At 48.5% G+C, this 18,515-nt stretch overlaps 1 long non-coding RNA gene across 2 annotated transcripts in view; it reads right to left on the bottom strand.

Annotated features, from left to right (window-relative positions):
* Positions 1-18,515, bottom strand: part of LOC143657853 (uncharacterized) — a 90,111-nt gene that overhangs the window by 60,918 nt on the left and 10,678 nt on the right. The window contains exons 2-3 of one of the 2 annotated variants that reach the window (XR_013162979.1): positions 17,382-17,532; positions 7,573-8,123 (exon numbers count right to left, since the gene is read on the bottom strand). This is a non-coding gene — a long non-coding RNA (uncharacterized LOC143657853). Of the gene's footprint in view, positions 1-7,572; positions 8,124-17,381; positions 17,533-18,515 lie in introns of those variants that run through there. The other variant, XR_013162980.1, reaches the window with a different exon arrangement.

Below are 18,515 nucleotides of genomic sequence, written 5' to 3'. Positions count from 1 at the left end.
AGGGGTTCCGGGTTCCGCAAAGGCGGACCAGCGTAATTACCAGATTCGGACACTAGGGGGAGCTCTCGGTGAGGTTTCTTGCCGGGATCACTGGGAAACTGCCGCGCCCCTACAGTGACCACTGGCGGGGCGGAGGGCTGCGTGGGCGAGACAGGGGGCCTCTCCCAATCGATTAACGGAGGCGCATCCGCACCTTCGGTCCCATCACTATCTGACTCAGAATCAGAGGTGTCTGAACTGTTGTTTGGCTTGGACGGTTTAGGAGCTAACAGAGGTGAACTTTCAGACTGCCCCATGATTGCAGTCGGTACTGTCTTTTATTCACTCGGGGAGCTCTCCCGAGTCACCGGGGCTACCTGAAAGCCCGCGGCCCTTAACTCCCACTTAATAATAGGTACTCACCTTTCCGCGGTGATCAGGCGCAGAAAGTCCACTGCGAACTCCGGAAGTTCGGAGAGAGCGGGTCCCCGTACGGGCCACCACTTGTCCGTGACTTCTCACTCAGCTCAGGGTCTCCAGCCAGGAAGGGAGACAAAAAGGAGAGAGAGAGATAGACGCAGACAGACTAACCTTGGTGAAGACACGAGTCCGGAACACGCAGCGGTTATGAGTACAGATCTTTACTGGGGTTAAGCGTGCTTTCTCAAATACAGGTTCCACGCGGGGGAAGACACCCCACGGGGGAACAACCTCTATGCGGCCGTCAGGTACGGCTCCTTGTGGGTTATTCTCCCCACCTCATCCGGGTAACATCTTATATACATAATCGGGGTCCAATGGGCTGACGCCACGTATACAGTGGTGATAGGTGGGCACGGTTGGCAGATATGTACGTCATACACGGAAGCAGGATGTGAGCGCCATCTTGGCTCACTCGATGGGCGGGGGGAACTCTGGAGCAGGCTGCAGCGCGTCCACTAGGCCTGACCCGGGTGGCGGCTCTCCACACTCTAGGACGAGGGCTTTAAGTGCAGCCAGCTTATGGGGAGGCAAAGGCCACTGCTCCACCCAGATGGGCTCCTCTGTGTCCCATTGCAGAGGAGTGGGTGTAGGAGCTGTTATGCGAGCAGTGGCGCAAATTATTGGGGGGGCTGAGTGGTGAGAACTACCCCGGCGGCTGCTAGAATGTCTCGGCCCCATAGGATTTGGTCAATAGTGGCTAAGAAGAGAGGCCGGAAGGTACCTGAACGGCCTTCATCATCTTCCCATTTTAAGGGAAGAGCGGCGCCAGGGAGGGGGCGGAGCCCGTGGCTCCGATGACAGAGGGCCCTTCTTCTAGCTCCCACTGTGTAGCCAGATGTGCTGGCAGGCACGAAATTTTGGCGCCAGAGTCGGTTGTGCCTGTATACCAGCGGTGGAGTATTTTGAGTTTGCGTGTAGGCTTGTTTGTGGTAATGGGAACTGCCCACATTATGGCTTGGGACCTGGTTTGGTCCGAGCCTGCGCCTCTTGGGGGCGGGGCTGAGGCAGGCCCCTTTTGGAGTTTAAAGGCGGCTGCCGGGAGGACGAACGGCAGTCTCGGGCCCAGTGGTAGCCCTTGTTGCAGCGAGGGCAGGGCGCAGGAGGTTTGCGCTGGGGCCTGTGGGGAGGGGGGTTTGCAGCCGGACACTCTTTAGCGAAATGGCCGGTTTTGCCACATTTGAAACAACCCGAGGTGAGAGACATGGCGGTGGCGATGGCCTGGGCTAGAGAGGAGGCGGAAGGGTCGATGTTATTGCACGCTAAGATCCAGTCATGCAGCCCCTTTTCCTTTATAGGGATGATTGTTTGCTTACAAGTGGGGCTCGCTCCTTCAAAGATAAGCTCCTTAGCAAGCGCCATTTGAGCTTGCTCGCCAGCAACTTTTCGCTCGCAGGTGTGGGTGACCCGCGAGACAAAGGAGGCGAAATCCTCGTCTCGGTTTTGAGTAAGTTTAGCAAATTTTTCCAGCTTAGCGGCGGAGCATGTATGGAAGGCTTGTAAAGCTAGCTCCCGTAATTAGAGCCAGAAGCCCGCCAGGGCCTGTGCGTAGTGAGCCGGGAGGGCGAAGGGGCCCGTCCCAGTGTAGGCGTCCGCCGGGAGGTTAATTCCGGAGGCTTGGTTGGTGATGATTTGTTTTTCTGCCTCTGAGTGGAAATGAGCTCGCCAGTCAATGTATTGACCAGGGGTGAGAATGGCTCGCGCTAGCGAGATCCAGTCAAAGGGAGTACATAATTGTTGGAATAGCTCCTCTAGGAGGTGAGTAGCATATGGGCTGTTAAGACCATCCTCTTTAACTGCCTTACGAAGACGCTTGACTTCGGCATTAAAGGGGTACCAAGGGAGAGGGCATTGGGGGGTGGCCTGGATGTTCATTGGGAAGCAAGAGATTGGCACCTGGGGAGCGGGCGGTGCATGTGCGAAGGGGTTGGTGCAGGCAAGGGGCTTGGGGTTGGCTTCCCACACAGAACTGCGGGGGGGGGGGTTCCAGGGGTCGGCGGCGCACGCGGCTGGTATGGATGGCGGCCATGGGTTTGGGCAAGTGGGTGGGGTGTTATTATAAGATGGCGGACAGGGCGGGGCAGAGACGGAAAATGGCTGCCGGGGACTTTCCCCAGCAAGGGTGGGGGGAGGGAGGTCCCCGGATATGTCCGTTGCAGGAAGGGGACGTGGCGCTTCAGAAGGCGGGATGGCGGGGTAGAGGCGGTTCCGGTCTTTGTTGTTAGCCGAAGAAGAAGGCGGAAGTTCGCCATCTTTGCCAGCCTTGAGGTTTTTAGCCGAAGAAGAAGGCGGAAGTTCGCCATCTTTGGCAGCCTCGAGGTTGCTCAGTTTAGGGGGATTGAGTTCGAGGACATTGTTTAACTGCTCGACTAGAGACTCGGCGTCTGAATCGGAATCAGAATGAGCGTCTCCTGCGCTATGCGGGTGCTGTGCAGACATGGCCGCCCGTGAGGTGCTGCCAGACGGGGGCCGCGAGCCCTGAAGGCAGGAGCGGATCGTGATTAGCGTGGGCAATAAACCGGGGGGAAAGCATTTGCCTTCGTGCTCCATGGCTAAGGTGACTCGATCGATTAGGCGATCATAGGTACCGGTGTCCCAGAGGGGGCTCGTGGTGAGCCATGGGTTAAAAGGTAGTAGAAGGTCCCAGTAGACCTGGAGCTGGCGGACGGAGACCTTACACTTATGAGTGTCTAGGAGGGCTGCTAACGCGCGGACCTGGGGTGCTTGGCGTGCCGGGAGGCGGTTGCCCATTTTCCTTTTTAGGGAGAAAAATTAGCAGGGTAATGCACACTACGACGCACAGGAATACTGTGGCAAGCAAAACCCTTTCAAGCTTATTCCAGTCTTTTGGGGCAATTTCCGCTAGTATTACTGCAAACACTAAGGCTATGGAGAAAATAAGTAGAAGCTGGTAAATCATGTGGTGTTAAAGACGGGGTAGCGACTGGGTAAGGCTGTTATGCAGCTTTTTGGGGCTGGCTGCCAGGTTTAAGTGTGGCGAGCGGCGAGAAAGAGAAAACGGGGGGCCGTTAGGAGCAGGGCCCTTACCTGTCGAGCGCGGTGAACGGGGCTGGAGAGGAGACGAGTAGAGCGCCCCACGTTGGGTGCCAACTGCGGGGGGCTCAGCTGCGGATGCTGGGCTCCCGCTTGGGGTCTGCCTCTCAGTGACGGGGGAACTGGGCCGGTCGCGATCCGGCCGAGGTCCCGGGGGCTCGAAGGTCTGGAGGGCGCGCGAGGCTCAAGGAAGAGTCGCAGGAACGAGTGGCGGTGAACACATGGAACGTTTATTAGAGGAAGTATACCAGCTTATATAGGGTGAAGCCTCTAGGGGAGGGGTGAGCGAGAAGGGCTCAGAGCAATTGTTTGATTGGTTGGGACGGGTTTTATTGCTATAAATGGAAGGCTCAGGCGGGGGTTTTAGAGGAAGGGCTGGTTTTGCATCCTCACTTGAAGGACCAATGGGATGGTTAGAAATATGCTGTAAAGAGTTGCTAGGTAAAGAGCTGGAGGAACGGGGACCGAAGTGATATCCGGCACATCAAGACCTTAGCCAATGCCCACATATCTGCTCAAACAGGTGTGCATGTTAGAGTATGCTTTGGCAGGACTCTGAAAGTGTGACCCCTCAAACTGGTAAGTTTGGGGAGGTTGAAGGGGAAGCAAAATTAAAGAATATTGATAATGCTTTAAAAATTCTTTCTTTCTACCTGCATGAGATGTCACTTCATGGGACAGCCTAATAGAAAACTCTTTCCAGAGAGGATTGCAAGAAAAAAGAGCAGGGTAAAGGGAACCCCAAGGCAAAACTTTCACTTCCATTGCAGTGTGGCCTCAGACCTCCTGGCTTGCAGGCTATAGCTGAGGAGCAGAGGCTGATAAAGATTTATTGGTAAGAAAAGCCCAGAGAGGAGATAGCAGAACTGTAGGAGAGTATTAACTCGGGGACAAAGTGACAAAGAGAAAAACAAGGATTTGCCATTAGTGATAGGTCAGCCTTGGCATAAGACTAAGTAGAAATAAGGGCTGAGAAACTTGGAGGCCAAAGGTTGAGTTGCATAACTAAATCTGTGGAGCCCTGTCCTCTGGGAACGCTGCATTAGGCAAGAGACTTGTTCCTGAAAAGTGTGTACACGTCAGATACTGGCATACAGAGGGATATTATAGATCCAAAGTTATATATGGGTGCACTGGTAGGGATTTCCTGAGAAGCAGCCCCTGGGGAGGGTTCAAGAAGTGAAGAAATGCTACAGGGAAGGGTAGGCAGTTAAATCAAAGGTGACTTAGCAAGTCCACTACCCTAGAGGAAACTGGCGCTTAATCCCATGAGGACCCTGGGAGCCTATAAAAACCATACCACTAAATGGCCAACAATAGGGGTTATAAAAGTAGATTATAGAATATGCATTGAATGGAATAGTATACAAGTATGTTTATATGCAATTTCAATAATTATCTCTGGGATATCAGAAATTTTCATGGCAAACAAAAATCTGATTATCTGTTTCTGTTCCTTAATGTGCACAGATGACTTGTTTAATAAAAATGAGATATTAAAAGCAACAACAACAAAGAGCAGCTCTTAAATGTGACTAGAGAACTGGCCAAGTAAAGGAATGCCAAGGCAAATCCTTCTACAACACAAGGACTCCCTCCAAGAGGGTCAAGTGACCCCCAGTTTAGCTTGGGTACAGAAACTTTTAAAGGAGGATGGGGCATCTCCATATACAGTTTGTTTATAGCCAGGAGCACTTCTACCTGTTACTGGAGGAAGTCAGGTATTTACTAGTACTCATTGACCAAGCTACTGTGCTGGCCAGCGTCCTGGTCACCACTTGTCATCCCAAGAGGAGGTACCAATCCTCAAGGCCTCCCAGCTTGGGCCCATGTTGCCTGACCCTTGCCATCGGGCCCAGGGCCCAGCCTGGCCTGCTGCAGCCTGTTAGCCCAGGCCTTCTCCAGCAGAAATCTCAATGGTTGAGTGACTACGGTATGTCCTGTTGGGCAGGACCAACTTATTTGGTAGGGCGGATTCTCCTCCCTGAGGAAACTAAAGCTACAGACCCCAAAGGAGTCTGGGAAAATCCCTGCTCTTCTACCACCCAAGGGCACAGAGTCCCTTCCTGTTGGATGGCAGCCTTGATCGCTTGGAATATGCCTGCACAGCTTGAGTGACCTGAAATCACTTGTGAATCCTAATATGTGAAGTTGGGGGACGTAGTGCCCTTCCCTGTGCTCCACATGCAAAGTCCCTCTGGCCCCGGCCCAGCATCTTGCTCCTTCCTCCCTCTGGCCAGATGGCCAGCCAGACCTATCCCTTCTCCATCTCCTCTGAAAAGCTTTCCATCAAGATTCACATGATCTCAGTACCTGGGATTCAGTCTGATATTCATGGGAGAAAGGGATCGAATGAACCTATTTATGTGAAGTATCAATAAATAAAAACACCGTAATGCATTCAGCCAAATGGGAACTTGGGGACTATAATAATAATAATAAACATGTATTGATGCTCATGTTATACAAATTCTAGGATCCCATTGAATCCATGTCTCAACCTTATGAGATATGTGCTGCTATCCTTATTCCCATTTTATGCATGAATAAGGCCAAGCAGTAACTTTCCTAAAGCCACATAGCAACAGAGAAGAGACTTGAACGTCATAAGTCTAGCTTCAGCATCTGGATCTGTGCTTTACTGCCTGCTCCCTTTGTTTTACAGATTAGAAAACGGAGACTGCGCATGGATGGGGGATGGGGAGAATCATCAGTGAATGACCAAGGTTAGAATCATTCTACTTCTTGGCACTAGTTCTCTTTCACTAGAAATCAGGAAATGTAATTCTATGAGTCACAGAGGGCAGAATGAGGCAGGGAAGTTCCTGACAATGACTTCCAACTAATTGGTTTTCAAATGTGTTTTAACCATGGCAACCGCTGTTCAGATGAAACTTTACTTAGAAGGCCAATACATCCTGTAGGTAAAAGTAAATGATTCTAGTTGATGGTGGGAGGCGCAGCCCAAACTCGAATCTTAACACTCAAGTGGCCTCTGAGGGCCTTGCGTGGAAGCCCTAGGGCTGAAGGAGCAGGTTTGGAAAACTGTTTCTTGTTGTCGATTACTAATGTGTGATTTGCAGCTCTTCTCATCAAGTGGTAGTGTCTATTTCTCTAGCCCTAGAATTAGAACTAGCTTTGTGACCTTGCTTTGGTTCATAGAGTGCACAACATGTAGTAGAAGTGGCATTGTGCCAATTCTGAGCCTAGCCTCAAGGGCCTTTGCATTCTTCTGCTCTTGAACTTGGAACCCTTCCATCACCCGGTGAGCAAGCCCAGGCTAGCCTGTTGCATGATGCAAGACCATGTGGAGAGAAGTCCCAACTATCCTAACCATCATAAACCAACCCATCAGCTGACCATGGCCATCTGAGATCATCCATGACCAGGCTAGGTCAGGTGAACTTCCCAATTGCTAACCTGCAAACTGGGAGCTAAGCAAATTGTGTGGTTGTAGTCCATTGAGTTTTGGGAGTAGCCAATACAGTCCTCTAACAAGAGGAATCCCAAAACGATGCCCTGACCTTCCCCTCTGGTCTCAGAATGTTGGGAAATATCACAGCGAGGAGTCCTTCCCCAAACTATGTCCTACCCCTGTTCTATAGCTTCTACCAGTCAGTCCACCTGTGCCTTAGGATGCGGTGGGCAGAGGAGAGGGAAGAGATGCTCCTGTCTGCCCTTACTCCAGACAGAATTACAACCACACAGGGGAGCAATGATATGCCATTGCTTGGGCTCAAGAGTGCCAAACCTCTATCTGGAAAAGTCAGTTCTGAATCCACTCGTATGGATAAAGAGCACATCCCCGTTCTCCACAGGTGTCTCCAGGCTCACAGCTTTCTTAAAACTTAGGCTGGGGGGAGAAAGTCTTAAACGTTACAACTTGCACATTAAAGCTGCTCAGAAAACATCAAAAAAAAAAAAAGTAAATGAAAAACTTCCAGCCGCAGTGGGGAAATCCAGGCCCAAGACTTTTTTTGGTGCACTGGCCATGCTGGAAAGCTGTCTCCATTTATTCACTTCTAATTGAAAGCTGGCATGCTGAGGGTTACTCCACCCAGGCGTGAAGCGTAACCATCCGTGAAAGATTTCCCAAGACCTCTCCCTTCGCAGAAGCATCCTTCATGTGCTTGAAAGGGAAAATGTCAAGGGGACACTAAATTAAAACTCAGTTTTGTCTTTGAAAAATAGATTCAATCCTCGGTAGGATGTGGTTGGAGAGATACCAACATTAGCATAATTCCTCAGTGCACTTTTATAGGCCAATCAGAAAAACAGTATATTCAGAAATCTAGCCGAGAGAGATCTCAGGAGAACAACACATGCCAATTTTCCCAGACAGAGACTCTTGGGACTTTCAGTGAACAATGGGTAGTTTTCTCAGGGAAAATTCCCTCCTACGGGTGTGGTTTCAACAAAATTGGTCAGCTGGTGGTAAATACTGTGCAGGAAAAAGAAATCGACTGGCTTTTAAGGGGGTTGGTGATGTACAAGTTCATTAGGTGACTCGTTCACTGTCTTCATTTGTTGAACAAACACCGTGTCCTCTGTGCCAGGAGCTGTGTTGGCCACTGGGCATGTGACTGTCCCTTCCAGAGCCTTCGCTCTTCCTGGAAAGAGAGGCAGGTAAATGAGTGGAGATGGTCCCCCATCAATGTAAGGTCTCTCTCTGGCAAACTTCCTGGGAGTCAGGTTTGAACCTAAGCCAGAACCGTCTGTACCCACACAGTGGCAGTGGAGACATCAGAGCACGTATATGCTGTCCACTTCGGCTCCTGCCTTTCTTCTTGGACAAACGTAACCATCAGGGGCATTAGCTAGTGTGGAGAGCTGAAGCGCACAGGTGGTGGAGTCGGGCAGACCTCCAACCAAGTGCCAATTCTGTCTTACCTTCGATGCAGACTTGGGCAAGTTGCCTGACTCTTTGAGCCTCAGTTTCACCACTGGTACAATGAGGACAACAACAGTTAAGTTCTGGGGCAGAGATTGCTTACCTTTGGTTGATTTGCATTCTCTTTCTTACAACAGAGCCCTGGAATTATTGAGGGCCACAATGAGCCCCAAGTCCATCCCAAAATAAGACCTTGACCAGCCTCCCTTGCAGTTACATGTGACTATGAGAGTAATCTCTGCTCATGAAATGTAAGTGGGAGTTGTTGAGAGGGACTTTGGGGAAAGTGCCTTAAAGGGATGACTTAGCTGGCTGGCACAAGGATCTTTTGGCCCCTCTCCCTTCACTATCAGGAATGTAGACATGATGGCTGGCATCACAGCAGCCATTTTGAGCTCTGGTAACCATGAAGATGGTAACTGAGTTAGCTCTGGTAACCAAGGTAAACGTGAGGATGGAAGTCACACTAAAGAAGGGAGTAGAAAACCTGAAGGACCCTGATGACTATGGACCTATTACCATATAACCCTGGTCTGTTGCCCTCCAAGCTCCTTTCATATATGAGAGAAAGTAAGTATTTTTAAAAATTCCTCTTATTCCTGGCCTCGCTTTAGAAACTGAAGGCAAGTGGCTATCCAGTTTTATTGTGGAAGCTGAAAGAGATGATTTCATGTAGAGTACCCAGCGCATTGCAAGGCCCACCACACACTCTTGGGGCAGAAGAGCCCACTCTGTCCTTATGCTCTTGAAATACTTATGTGGACCTGATGAAAGCTTTAAATAAAATGGAGTTTGCTTACAGTAGGTTTGCATAAGCAGGAAACATCCTGGGTTCTAGTGAAGAGTCTTGAGGCTTATGATAAAGGGAGGTCAGGATACTGGAGGACTGAGAGCCCAATCTGATGATAGGGGATTGGAAACTGTGCCCATAATCCATAATTTTTTCTGGCAGCACTTAGGTAGGAGGGCTGGTCATTCATCAAGGCCACTCCTAATTCATGAGAGTAAAACCGCATCATCTGATTAAGAAAAGAAGACCTAGGACAATGAAATCAATGGCCAGACCACACATCCATCATGCATTTCATTCTCGGCTTTGTAGATGAAACAGCAGCAGCGGCCGCAGTCGGTATTGCGCGCCTGCTTCGTGCCGGGCGCGGGACCAGGGCTTCCGGTGGGACAAAGCCGTCAGCGGCCGGCAGAAGCAGAGGGGCGTGCTCAAGTTGCGTACTTCAACGAGAGCTTAATAGAGGGACTGTTTGCAAGGGAGTGGGCAATGTCACAGGGACAGCATGGTACCTGGGGGTCAGCAAGAGGGGGGCTGTCACCTCCCATGCCTGAAGGGACGAGGAGACGGAGCGGTTACCAGATCCCGGGCAGCAGGCGGCCCGGCAGGAGCTGGGGCCTCTGCTGACAGGACACAGCCAGCTCGGCTGACACGCAGCAGGAGTCCTGACCTTCCCGCCCCCTCGCTCCGGCCTCCCGCCAGCGTTGCCACAGGCTGACACCAGTCAGAAGCCAGAGGGGGGTGAAGCCCCGGACGCGGCATGTTCCGGTCAGCCTCGAAGCACAGGCAGGCTGAGAAAGCTGGACAGTGACTCTGGCGGGGCCAAGGTGCTTGATTCGTTCAATCTTCGTAACCATCTTAGGAATAGGGTCTATTATTACCCCACTTTACAGGTGAGGGAACTAAGGCCCAAAGTAGGGAGAGCAAGAATACATTTATGTAATATCTATAATACATGTAAATAATTTTTAAAGAAGCACTAAGGACATTCTCTAGAATGAGATGAGTTTCTACTACCCAAGCTATTAAAAATAAACTATTTCTATTGACGAATACATGTAAATCCATATAAAGAATTTAATACACACGACAACGCACAACCCTGTGAGGTCTATACTCTGATAATGTCTATTTCACAGTCGGAGAAACGGAGGCTTCATGTGGGTGAAGCTTTGATAGAGATGAAAGTTTGAACCAGGCAACCTCTAGAACTCCTTAAAATTACAGTAGTTTCTAATTTGGTGATTATTTAAACCATTATTATTTTTGTATGCTGTATTGCAGGGGTCACATCTCATTCTTTTTCTATGTCGGTATCCCATTCTTGCAGCACCATTTGTTGAGTTTTTGTTTATTTTTTCTTTCTTTACTTGTTTGTTTTGGGAAGTGCATGGGCCAGGAATCAAACCCGGGTCTCCTGCATGGCAGGTGAGAATTCTATCACTGAACTACCCTTGCACCCCCTGAACCATTACTTTTGATTTGTAAAAACAAAACCACCACCACAACAAAAATTGCCCCCCACCCCCCCAAAAAAAAAGCTGTGCTAAAATTACAAAACTCTTTCCATTGAAATACACCACTGCAGTCAAACCTTCTGTTGGGACACAGAGGTAGATGACATCAGTGGATCAGCACAGCTCATCTAAGACCAGGGACAACTCTATTCTGTCCCTCCTGGCCATCATGCCTGGAGCCTGACTTTCCTCCCTCCTTTGCATTCCAAGGTCAAACTTTCTTGGAGAAAAAGAAAAGGTTTTGCTGGAGCAATGATATTTCACATATTATTGGCCTCGGTATTATCTGGCTTCTATTGGTGCAAGCTGCAGGAAATCCAACTCTAACTGGCTAGAGCTAACGAGGAAATCGATTGGCTCATATTCAAGGATGAGGCTGGCTGCAGGTATGGATTATTCAGGGCTCAAAGGATACCACCCAGTCCCAGCTTTCGTCTCTGGGTCTTGATTGTACCTCCTCGGGGTTGGCTGTGTTATAAGACCCAAGTGACTGTCAAGTAGTTGCCACCAGCTCCTGGGGCCACACCCCGCCAGCATCAAATCCAGGAGAAAAGCAGACTTTTGTTTCTTCTTGGCCCATGATTGGCATTGCATGGACCAAGGGACTGTTAATTCCGATCGGCTGGGGTTGTCCCCTCCTACACTGTGTGGACTGAGACGAGGGGAAACTCGATGCCCTTAGAAGCACCAGGGCTGTCGGTGAAAGAACTAGGGGATGGATGGTAGGGAGCAAAAGCAGCCCAGAGCCAGCATGCCTGTCCATCCCACAGCCAGCAACACAGCCCAGGGAACTTCCACAGCCAGCGGGATTTGGGAAGGTCTGTCAATCCCACTCCCTACCTCTCCAGCTGTTTTCACCTATCTCCTTCACTGGGGAAGAATCCACATGCCTCCCAACATAGCCCTCTTCAGTTTTCTACTCTGTTCCTGAAGAACTCTTCCCCTTGTCTTTCAAGACTCGCTACAAATGCCACCTCCTCTCTGAAGCCATCTCACATAAAGAGTTCGCCTCTCAGCTTCCCCAAGGGTTAACATTTCCCTTTTACTCAGAAATACTGAATGGATGAAAAAAATTCTGTCACACCGTCGAACAAAGATGTAGCATTCATTTGGGTATTTAGCTAATCAATAATACTTAGTAAACTCCTATTGGGTATACAGTAGATAGAAGCAAATTGTCAAAAATAAAAATAATAATAAAAAAAGCCCTGGGTATTCTGCCTGTTTTAAAATAGAAAAATACATTGTATATGTATGCTTGTGAGGTAGTTAAACAATCAAGTGGGGAAAAGACTAAAAATCCACAGTTGATAATCTGGGGGAAAAAATGAGCAGGAGGTTTAGTTGTTTGCCACAAGCACAAATGCCCAGGATGGTCTAAGGCTGGAATCTTTATTGAATATGAAAGTCATACCAATGAGTTATGAAATCACAGGTAAGAGATCAGACTTGAGACAGAAAATCTTGGATTTAAATCTCGACCCTGACATGCACCACGAGATCTCGGTCAGGTTGTTCCAGTCCCCTGAGGGGCATCTCCAGATCATCCCATGGGGAAGACCTCCCCATGAGCAGCCCAGATGGCCCAAGCCTCTAACCTAGGAGCCATGCTTGATCTCTTCCTGTCACCCCATCCTGCAATCCCTCAGCCAGCCCACTTGCTAAAGTGGATCTGGAATCCATCTACCGCTCTCTGGCTTTCCTGCTAGTATGTGGCCTGAGCCACCTTTAACCAGGACATAGTTCCCCTGGGTGTGCACAGTCACTTGGTTCCTGAGGGTCCCCGGCCAGTAGTGGCACCAGGAGAGAGAGCCACATCCTCAAAACATGTGTCTGAGTCCGCTGGACTCCTAAGTTTGTGTAGTGAGGGATCCTTATACCCTGAGGTCGGCAGTAGCTTCCTGACTGGTTTCCTTGCATTCTTTTTCCTGTCTCGGCCCTTCCAGCCTCTTCCCCACCCAGCACCGGGAGGCTGGTGTAAGCATGCCATCCTATCTGGCCGCTTGAGCCTAAACCCTCCAGTGGTTTTCACTCCTCTGGCTGCAAACCCTCCACACCTGGCTCCAGCTTCTTCTCCCACCGCACTTCTACCTCTTTCCCTCCATGCCAGCGTCCTAGCCTCCCACCTGCTCCCCGAATGTCCCAAACTAGTCCCCACCTCGGGACCTTTGGCCTTGCTTTTCCCTTTGCCCCAGTGTTCAGGTCCTACCTCTCTGCAGCTTAATTCTTCCCATCCTCCAGCTCTTGGTCAGTGAGGCCCTCCCTGGCCATCCATCTCAGCTCAACAGCTCCCAGCCACTTATCTCACCACCTCTCTGCTTTCTTTTCCTCAGAACGCTTATTACTACTTGGAACTATTGTCTGCTTGATTAATTGCATATAAACTGGAACGCCAGCTCCACGACACAAGGTAATGTTCTTATTCATCACTTTATCTCCTGAACCTAGAACAGGACCTGACACATAATAGGTGCTCAATAAGTATTTTAATGTGAGAACAAATGAATGAAGGAAGAAAAGGGAGGGAGAGAGGGAAGAGGGAAGGAGCATACCCCTTCAAAGGGTTATTATCAAGCCTTGATTAGAGAATTCGCATAAAACACCAAGCACAGGGCCTGGCACTTTGTAAGTACTTAGTTCACAGGAGGAGTTGTTGTTCTTCAGTTATTAAGGCAGGATGGCCAGTGCACATGCACGCGTGCGCGCGCGCGCACACACACACACACACACACACACACACACACACACACACACACACACACACACACACACACACACACACGAGAAAGGAAAGCAAAAGAAATGCTCCTGTTCTGTGGATTTACCTGGATGCTGAAGGCAGCACAGTGGAGAAAATTCGAACCCCCTGACTGAACAGCCCCCTACCCCCTCAGTTCCCCGGGGTCTGAAGATGAGCCCTGGGCAGATGTAAAGGGTTTGAGATCCGTTGTCTCTTGGCATGCTGCCAGCTTTCCCTTTCTAAGGGAAAAAAATAAAATACAAAAAGACACTTATAGCATCTTGGAGCTCAAATAGTTCTCGGAAAACTGCATTTTGTTGAGAGAGGGAATCAAAACCAAATGAATCAAATTCTCCTTAGATCTTGCAGGGGAAATTGGGGGGGGGGGGTGCAGCAGGGCGAGAGCAGGGGTAGCCACAGATCCAGCGCTTATTTCTACAAACACAAAGATCACCCAGGAAGGATGGCCCTAGACGTCCCGGGACCTCGAGGCCATTTGTTGAATCCAGCTGATGTGACAGAAAGGGAAGTATGAAAGTCTTGTTTGTTTTAATCACTCCAGTTTCTTTACTTCCGGTTTCCTCTCCCCTGTAGGGTAGCGCTTTGGGGACTTGTTAGCAGCCTGGAAAGGGTAGCTGATTGATGTTAAGTCTGTATAATTTATGGGAAAAAAGCAACTTCCCAGTTTCTCCTTGAACAAACGGCCTGAAACTTCTGCTGAAGCCAAATATTCATCATCAGTTACTTAGGATGAGTGTCATTCTTTTCTCTTTATGGTCCTGTTTCTCTGGGCGTTTTGCTCACTTTTGTGGCATCTGGGCAAGTGGCAAGGGGCAGACTCTGAGGGACTCTGCATACAGTGTGATCGTGCTGTCATTCACTGTGATAGGAAATCAAGAGGAACAAGCACTTCCAACTTTTTTTTTAACCTAAAGCAGAGAGAAATCTGAAAAGCTGTTTCTTTTGTCCTTATCATTCTGATCTCCTGGGAGCAGGTGACCCCCTATGTGGCACCTGGGAGGCAGGTGACACTTTCTGAGCGCTTACACTGTACGAAGCCCTGAACATCATCACCTCGTGCCAACCTTCCAGACTCACTTCAGGGGAGGTACTGTTACTACCCTCGTCTTATAAATGAAGAAACTGAGGCCAGCAGAGGTGAAGCAACTTAAACTAGTTGGCAGAGCTGGGACTTGAATTAAGGTTTTGCCAATATCAGTTCCCTCCAAATAGCGTGTGCTTCTGAGATTCATGTCTTTGCTTATGCCTTCCTAAAAAGCCTTCCTTGGCTTCCTGGCCTTCCTCCAGCTGCTTCCCAAAAATCTTCCCCGTGTTCCAAGCCCTGTCACAAATTTCCATGATGTCTTTTCAGACCTCCCAAATTGGTTGGGATTTCTCCCATTGCTGAACCCCAGGACATCTTGTGTTTTTCTGGGGCTGTTGAGCCCATTGCACACATAAAAGCAGCTTAGTATGGTGGTCAGGCACCCCAGCTTTGGAACCAGACACATTTGTATTTGATCTCTTGCTGGGACACCAGATATTTACACAACTCTCCACTTGCCTACAAAAGTGGGAAAAACGAAAAGACCTGACGTGAGCAAGCCACGAGACAGCGCACAGCACGCAGAATGTGTCAGCTACTATTTTTCTCATTATTGGGGCCTGTGTTTGAGCTCCCTCAACTGACTGCAAAGTCTCTAAGGGAGTGTAATCCGGTGGTTTAGGCAGTGATAGGATTAGACATTTCACTAACTGAGCTTAGAGAACCAAAGCAGAGAGAGGGGGCTAGTGTGGCAGCAGAGGCAACATGGCTCAGAGGGAATAAGGGCTGGTAATATGGACTGAGTGCTTGCCCTGTGACAGGGCTACCCAGGATTATCCCTTCAATCCTTTAAACCCTGGAAGGGAGGTACTGTTATCTCCATTTTACAGATGAAGAAACTGAGGCCCAGGGAAGCAGGAAGACTTCCCCAGGGCCATACATTTGGTCAGTGTAGAGAGCAGGCGGTGAACACAGTCTGGGTCCAGAGCCCAGGGTCTTATCTCCTAAGCTGGTTTACCTCAAAAGAGGGAATTTTATAAACTTTTAAGTGGCAGTAAAACAAAAAGGCTGAGAATAACTCTTCTGGATCAGGTTTTCTTTCTTTTTTTTTACAGACATAAATGTCGGGACATAATCGCCAACATTTCCTGGGAGTTTATCCAATTGGGGAAGGTGGGTGAGTTGGAGGATCCCTTTTGAAGTCATTTAGGCTTGTGGTTGCACATGGACTTGATAATAAACAGGTAAAACATGTGAAACAGGTGAGGCTAGGGAGGCTTTGGGTGGTATCCCTGTATCTATTTTTATCTGGTCATGTATATTTTCGTGTTTTTTTTAATTGAAAGACAATTTAAAATATACTTCAAGGTGAGGTCCAGCAAATAAATTCAAGACTAATGAAAACTTCAGAGATTAACATGAGAGTGAAAAACCTAAAAGGGTGGGGTCCTGGAAGACTTCCAGGAGGAAGAGACACTAAACTGAGATTGGAAAGGTGAGTTACAGTTGGCTCAATATGGAAGACATTGCAGTTAGGTTTGCTTAGTAGCCATTTCCAAACCCCTTTTTACCTTCTTGTCCTTCATTATGGAGGCTTGAAATACTAAATAACTTCTCAGCTTCCCTTGAAGATAGGTGTCTATGTGACCAAGTTCAGCTAATGTAACTCCAATGGAGTCTGCAGGAGATCTTCTGGGAAAAGTTTTCTTTCCTCATTTAAGAGAAATGGCTGGTTCCATCCCTTTTCTATTCTGCCTACCTTAAATGTGGATGTGATACCTGGAGCTATGACAGCCATTTTATGACCATGAGGAAATAAGGTTGAGGCAAAGGTTAAGAAAATGACACAGAACCAGCTCTGTCGTCATCATGCTGCTGAAGCAATGCTAACTGCAACCTGTCTTTACATTACTTGTTAAATGAAAAAATGAATGACTATTTGAGTCAAATTCATTTTTTTCATTACTTGAAATCAAATTCATTTGACTCATACAGTAGACAAAATGAGAAAGATGGTTACAAAGAAGGAGGAGCTGTTCCAGACAGAGGGTCCAATGTGCAAAAAGCTGGAGGGGAGAAAGACCGGAGTATTTGAAGAAGAGAGATTCAATGTAATCAAAGTAAATGCTGCTACTATGGGTGGTGGGTGCTGGCATGATGAGCAGATGACTTGGAGAATCACACAGGGGCTATGCCATGCATGACCTTGGACATCTTGTGAGTTTAGAATTTGGATGGCCTATAACAATGGGTCGTCACCTAACACCTTGTTTTTAATCAGGGGAGTGACTGAACTAACGTTAAGTTCTAGAAAGACTCTTATAGCTTGAGTTTGTTCATTCATTCAGTAAATACTTTGTGTCTGGAAAAGTAAATTGGTACAATCACATTGGAAAACAGTTCTCAAGTAGCTAATAAAGCTAAACATCTATTCCCCTGCAATCCACCAACCAGGTACATATCCAAGAGTCATGAGTACATGTGTCCACCAAAAGATATGTTCAAGAAACAAGAGCAGGTTTATTTCAGAATAGCCAAAATAGGTGACAACCCAACTGTCTATCAATTTTGGGAGAGCTAAATAGTTTGTGGGTATACTAACTCAATCAAGAGAAAGGACAAATTATGGTGATATACAACAACATAGGTGACAATCACAGGCATGATGATGAACAAAAGAAGTCTACAGGAATTAGTTCACATTTGTGTTAATCTGGGTCCTCCAAGAAGCAGATGCCAAGATTAGATGTACTGAGGTAGACACCTGTGCAGGAGCCTGGGGAGGGAGCTGGGAGAGGTTGGGAGAACAGTCAGGCTCTGAGGCAGGTCTGGCCCTTGTGAAGGAGAGAGGGGAAGAAGGAAGATTGTGTGGAAACATGTTACATTACCTTGGAGTTGAAACGAGTCCAGCAAGCAAGGCCTGCAGGGAGCCCTTGAGCCAAGGCCTCTCATCAGAGGCATCCCCATCTCCCAGAACTGGTTGCACTGGCACGCCCGCGAGACTCAGCGATGGTGGAAGCAGCCTGTAGGAAGCATGGCCTAGGGACAAACAGTGATGGATTTCAGAGCCCATCAGAATTAGCCATCAGTCAATTCCCAAAATCAGGCCCCTGAGAGATACATTATCACGGCCAACGCAACACCAAACAGTTTCTTCTTTGAAGTTCAAAAGCAGGCAAAACTCAAATATGGTGATAGAGATTAGAATGGTGAGAATGGTGGTTACCTCTGGGATGAGGTAGGGTTGGGTGCTTGACAGAGAGAAGGCATGAGCAAGTCTTCTGGGTTGACTGGAAATGTTCAATATCTTGATGTAGGCAGTGATTGCACGGGTTAAAAATCTTTTGAGATGTTACCTTGAGATTTATACATGTAGTTATAGGATTATCAAACCTCCATAGAAGAAATCCAGAAGTCTTTCCTGAGCTTGTGCTGCATGTCAAATGTGGGGACAGCCCTTGATTTGCAGGGGTGAATGGGGCAGATGGGGGCCCTGGCCACTTGGGGGATACAAAGAGGAGAAAGGCCTGGAGATGAAGCCAGAGGCAGGGTGGCTCGTTAGGAAGCCACTGCAGTGTTCCTGCTAAGGTTGGTGGTTAGTGACAGTGAGCTTGGGGCACACAAGATGGTCTGCAGGCACAGTCCAGCCCAAGAAACATTTCATCATCAAAGAACCTTGAAAAGAGAGTTAAGCCAAAATGATAGATTCACAAGAAACAGAAACCAGAGATGTGAGAGCAAGTCAGGAGCCATCCAAACTGTTTACAAAGGAAAATGCTTTTGAAGAGATCAATTACAGGGAAATTTGGTGTGGCTGCTTCACCACTGGAACACCAGGGAGTCTCGAGCCCTGGGAATTGCATCTTTCCTGGAGTCAGGCTCATCTCCTGGGCCCAGCAATCAGTTTCATTTGGTTGAGAGGGGTCCACTGGGAAATGATGATGTCGGATATTTTTTAAAGTCAGAAAGGTATTTCACACCTATGTGAGTGAGGGCTGTGGGAAAAGCAGGTAAAAGAATGC

The sequence above is a fragment of the Tamandua tetradactyla genome, chromosome 15 (assembly GCF_023851605.1).
Source record: "Tamandua tetradactyla isolate mTamTet1 chromosome 15, mTamTet1.pri, whole genome shotgun sequence".
NCBI classification, from domain to species: domain Eukaryota; kingdom Metazoa; phylum Chordata; class Mammalia; order Pilosa; family Myrmecophagidae; genus Tamandua; species Tamandua tetradactyla.
This window is presented reverse-complemented; position numbering and strand designations above follow the sequence as displayed.